We start from the raw sequence: 6,390 nt of genomic DNA, 5'->3' as shown, positions 1-6,390 counted from the left end.
TTGTTCCACAGCACTAGGTGTCCTTGAACCACTACAATGAACAGCTCTGCAGGACGTGTCCTAAATGTACTCAAGGCTCCAGTGAATAATGAAAATGTGACTTGTCTGTTAAGTGTCCTGGGAACAAGTTGTTATGGCCTATAAAGCAGTAGAAAAAGTGCACACAGTGGTATTCCCAGAGCTGAAACACAAATCTAATTAGACTCCCATAAAATGGCTTATTCGAGACTGAAAAATTGCTAACTGATCACCAAGTTTCCTTTACAGATTAATAGGCTAGTTTAATAGCCATAGTTCTCACTGTGTATGAACTACTTCTTTATGCACTTTACTGTACAGATATTAATTGCTTTGGCTTTTATGTAATGTATGTTTATATTGCTACTATTTTTGCAAATGAGACCTGCCTCAGGTAACCTGTTTAGCCTGTGTTTTCCTTTTTCTTTTTTTTAATGAAAGATAAATAAGTCAATCTGTTTCCCAAGTTAGAATTAGTTTTCAGATTTATCAGGAGCTGAATACCTAGACTGCTATTTATGCTTCCTAATTATTGAAAAATATTTAATTCAATCCAGTAAGATATTAAAATTAGAAGCAGAACAAATTTTACATGCAGCAGTATTTTAGAAAAAAAAAAAGATTGAAATAGTAATAGACCTTTTGGGGGTACTTCTGGGGACATCTTAGATTTATAAGAAGTTACTGGATCTAGGAAATAAGCAAAAAGGAACTTCATCTGTGTCTCATCATAACAACACCTTCTTGGTAATGGTGCTACAATGATTAGGGCTGGCCACTGCCTCACACTGAGCACCAAGAATATACTTTACAGTTTCTGGAACTTGGGATAGCAGTTTTCATTGCAGAATGTTCAACTCTGTTTTCATTAAAAATCCTCTATTGCCTATAAAACCCATGTCCTAAATAGTAACTAACTACAGGACAATGAATTTTTTTTTATGGCTCTATAAACTAATGAGTCCACACCCGTGTCAACATCTAATGCCAGATGTTATGTTTGACTATTAGCAAGCCAAGAGAAGCACAGAACATTTTCTTGAGAGGGAAAAGCTGCACTGGGAACAAATTTTGAAAATACTGGAGGTACAGGGAAGTGGAAGTTCAATTTCAACAGTTAGAATAATACATTTTAATTTTTTTAATATGAAGGGAGCAATCACTTCAGAAAAAAAAATCTGAAAAAACATGTTAAAGCTAGTCATTGCATTCTTGTCAAAATATCCATTCAGTTTAATTTTCTCATCATTAAAACTCTGATCAGTCTAGGAGATGACCATCCAAACTATTTTTGACCAGCCACCACTGTTTCCTACATGCTCACTGGCTTTATGTTGGCCTTTCATGAGTGACCATGAGTTTTCAGTGTTCTCTTTCAGTCTAATTTCTACTTGTGTAATTCTTTGCCATGTTTCCCCTCTTCTCTTTTGTACCCATAAATCTATTTCTGTTCTTGCCCCATTGTTATCATCAACAATTTTCTTTCATTTTCTGTATCCTGAATTCTGCTAGACAAATCTTATGGCAACTTAGGGATCCTCACTGTAAGCTTTTCCATTCTTCTCTTATTTCTCATATTGACATTTCTCATGTCCTCTGTATTTATTTTTTCAGAAGGTCAGATAATTCTTTAATTTTCCAGTAAACACTCCTCAGTAAAACTTTGTTTCTACCACCTGATATAAGAGAAATTATCTCCTAAAAATTCCTCTCTTGCTGTATCTGCCCATTTGCAGTCCACACTGGTTCCTTCCTTCCTTCTCTGAAGTCATGAGATGATTAACTTGCAGCTGGAACCAAGCAGGATTTTTCAAACAATTATATATAAGGTGTTAAGAATGTACTTTACTTAGTTACACAGAAAAAAAGAAACCTTCCCAGCTGTCCAAATAATAAAATAAAAATATAGGTGGCCGAATGACAAAGATGGGAGTTATGTTTGTCATGATCCTGGTTTAAATGCGTATCTGATTATTTACAGTTGTGTTGGTATTTTTTCATGCTATTGTCAGTCTTAAATATAACCTATATACTTACCAACTACATGTTCTACTCTTAAACATTGACCTTTTTTTACCATTGTTTGTTGTTCTTCTTTAAACCTGAGAGCATGAAGGTTTAAGAATGTTTTGTTAGTTCTGTTAGCTGGTCACTAAGCTTGAATGATACAATTTTATAAAGTAATAATCTGAATTGTTAGTAAGGTTTTTGTTCTTTATGAACAGCACTATATTGTGCACATTTTCTTTTTTCTTTCAAGAACATTTTATAATACAAAGAATGAAATAAAAGCTCTTTCAAATGATGAAATTTATATTCAATTAAGGAAGCATCATTTGATAAGTCTTAAGCAGTCAATGCAATAGAGTAGTAGCCATGCTCAACTGGTATTGACAGGTTCTGTGCTATCTTGGGTCCCCTCTCAAACTCATATTTTATTCCATAAATTTCTTCCATAAAACACAGTGTGGCACCACTGATGGACCTTTTATGGGATCACCATTATTTATGCAGTCTAAAGTAGTAAAGTCTCCACTGGGAGATATTTACCTCACACTATCTTCTGAAGATATGTAGAAAAAGTATATACATGCTTTGTGTATTACTTTACTTTTTTTCTATACAAATAATGATAGGAACAAAAGGGATTTATTACTAAAACAGGATGTCAGTAGTTGAAAAGCTGTGCACGTGAAGCTTATCATCCTTCAATCCTGATCCACAGATCTGCTATGTTTCACATTCACTACATGCTGTAAAATACTTGGAACATATGGAAAAAGTGAAGGTGATTAAGATAAAGCTATTATGAAGCCTGATTTTGCCATTCAATGTTGTTTATTCCACGGGAACTCCTTGCATCCCATGGCACCTCTGTATATGATGCAAAGACATTTCTTAAAGTTGCACAAATACTAATAAACATGAAAAGCAAACTTCTGCTTCTTTTATCAGTGTGAAGTGAGTGTTTTATTTCTATTATAATAACCACAGAATTTTCCATAATTCAGTAGGTATGTAAGATATGACATTGTAAACACACTTTTATTCATAAGGGAAAAACATGTAATATTTAAAGATAGAAAGAAAAGGTTTTATGAGAAAGGAGGAGAGCAGTGGGTTAAAGGGACAGCTGGTGTGTGTATGTTAGCTGATATGGGAGTTCTGCTCTCTGTTACTATTTTGTCAATGCTGTAGCAAGGCAGTAAATGATAGCTACTAGTAATTCACTGAATAAGGCACGTGTCTTGTCCTGCTGTATCCATGCCTGCAGCCTTCCTGTGAACAGAATAAAGAATAGTTTCTACAGAAAATCCCTCAGAACTCGCCAGAGGTGAGTAGGTTAGTAGGGTTCTACAGAAATTACTTTAAAACTTACAGAATTTATATGAGTATGCATATTTTTGACACTATCTCACAAGACTACATAATTTGACTATTACTTCCTCATGTAATCTCTAAAATAAATTCAAAAAATACAACAAAATTATAATATCCCTTTAAATTCTATAGGCTTACCTTTCTGATGTTCTCTTTGCTCTTTTTCAATTGTCATATAAAAATTTTGTATAAAACCACACAGATATCTTCTACCGAAAATATGCATTCTTTTCTTTTCCTATCCCTTTCAGTTTCTGAATATATAAGTCTATATTGTGTCATCTGAAATGAATTATGCAGGGACAGATAATGAAAAATAGTGTTTTGAACAAGTGCTGAGTACCATTGCCAAAATAGCACATGTATATGTACGTGTGCATTCACACACACATGTATATACACATATATGAAGTGGATATTTGTCTGAAAGGGGGTGATTAAAATTCTGTTCTGAGTGAGTGATTAAAGCTGAACTCATCACCAGATGACAACAGTTGTCCTTGACTCATACATGCTTGTTATGAACTAAAAATCCATAAAATATATTAATTCCTAATAATGAATAAATTCTCAAATCTCTGAGACAGGCAGCAGACATAAAGTATTTCCAGACTGTACTTTAATTGTATGTGACACTACATACAAAGGCATTTAGCTCTGGCTACTATAATTTTTGCAGAACCCTGTGAAGTCTTTGAAGACTTATGTGACCTCCACTTGTCTGTTGTGTAGTTTGATGTGACCGTATTGCCTGCTGCCTATTTAAGAAAACGTGCCTGTATTTTTGAAAGGAAATACCAAGAACTGACTATACATTAGCTTTACGCAGTTTACACTGATTGAAAAGGGAAAAATTGAAAATAGAAAAGGGAAAACATTCACAGTAAACAAACACCTGTATAGGTGTATTTTAGTTTTAGGTATGTATATAATAAATTTCAGTCCTAGCATGATAATTTAATCTTCTTTCCATTCTGTTCTAGTTTGTTCCAAACATTGTCCCATTTGGCACAGAAACTTCTAGTTCTCTATTAGAAACCAAATATTTTTCTTTCCAGGGGCAGACATTCCTCAGTCAAGTTCAACAAAGTGGACCACAAGGGACCTGTCTCTGTTGTCCAAGCTAGCAAGATACATTTATGAGCCAGCATCAGTAAATAAAGAAGGCAAGCTACAGCTGTCCTCCAGCGCTTGAGGTCACTGAGCAATTCCAGAACCACAAGTCAGTGATTTAACGGAATTTCCCATTCAGACAATCACGGCACATGTGACCATATCATAAGACTAAACACTGGATTCTTAGTGCATTTCCACAACAACAACAACAACAGCAGCAACAAAACAACACCACCACCACCCCAAACAAACAAACTGCTGTGAATCAGATTTTTCTGCCTGGCCTCTCTTACATAATTTTCTTTTTTGCAATTCTGTAATTGAGTACAGAGAGGTTCAGAAAGAGGAATTTCTGAATATGAATTATCATGTGCCTTTTAATGAACTCCACAGCCTACAATGAACCATGGATCTGGTATGAGCCAAGGCCATTTTTGGACACAGGGGCATGCAGCAGTGGCAAGGAGAGGTGCTCGGGAGGGCCCATGAGAAAACAGCCCCCTGTAAAGGCATGTTGACAAGAGCACAGGAGGTAATTCCCATGAGCAGTCAGAATGTGCTCTAACCTGAAGGGTTACCTGTGAATCCTGCCAGTCACATGGCTGAGTAGAGATAAGGAAATAAAAGTAGAAAGTGAGTGCTTTAATTCCAGTATTACTTATAGGGTACCACACCACATGAGAAATATGATAGAGGTCATTTTAGCTAAAAAAAAGGTATAACTGATTATCCAGCCATTGCACGTCACTACACAGAAAATTAATGCGTTGCTCTGAAATCTAATATTTATTCAAATATAAGACCATATGAATTTTAAAAAGCAATTATAAAACACTACAATCTATTCTTGCAAATTACCTGTTGTAATTTTAGCTCTAGACAACAATGACAAATTACAATCCTCATTTCAAGGATATGAGATGCATTACATAATGCAGATCTATACTGTTTTCAACCATTAATCATCATCATCTGGCAGCACTGTTTGTGTTGATCCTGTTTACAAAAGAAAAGAACTGCTAAGACATACTATTTCAGGCTTTTCTTTATCCAGTAACTATTATTTAGAAAGAATCATTTATAATCTGAATTTGCATTTAGCCTCAAAGTGGAGAAACAGCCCAGATACAATTGCAGTAAAGAAAGGTTGACATCCACAATAAAAAAAAAAAAAGATTAAGACCTATTTCTATCTTCACCAAACATTTATCTGTTACAATGTTAATTAGAAGCTAAATGTTGTAATTAAATTACAACGTTGTGTGACCTGATAGTTTTAAAACTATACCTTAGGCACATAATCCAGGAACCATTGGATTTTTCTGAAAAATTTATAAAACATTGTCTTGGAAGATACATGAAGTTCTTCACATTTTCTGTCAATTTTTTCAAGAGAGATTCTCCCTTTCTATGTAGAGAACATTGTCAGTCATGGAGTACCAGATTTCATTGCTAACAAAGTAATTCTTAATTGTATCAGAATATAAACATAATCACAGTCAAACTGAAATGAATTTTTAATGATTTTTAAGATTTGTTTAATTAATTCTGTTCCCTGTCGATGAAAGATACTCAATATCAGGTTAGACTAGGAAATGTGGTTTTTTTGATCCTGTGACACCTTTTAAGGTTTCTTAAATGTTTCTTGTCTTTATTAAATGTCACTAAACACTTTCAATTTAATGAATGCACAGATAATAGCTTGGCAATAAGAGGAATTTACCTACGATGTGAAAGGCTCAGATTCATTCTGCAAGTCTACCACTTCTTCCTGTCCCAGAAATATGCTCCACACACCAGGAAATCAACCCTACAGTGGTTTACCTAGAGATGGATTATGACTTTCTGTATATTTTGTTTAAATTCTCTGCAACA

This window comes from Lichenostomus cassidix, chromosome 1Aa (genome assembly GCF_008360975.1).
Source record: "Lichenostomus cassidix isolate B80296 chromosome 1Aa, HeHo_3.0, whole genome shotgun sequence".
Taxonomy (NCBI): domain Eukaryota; kingdom Metazoa; phylum Chordata; class Aves; order Passeriformes; family Meliphagidae; genus Lichenostomus; species Lichenostomus cassidix.
Note: the sequence above shows the minus strand (reverse complement) of the source record.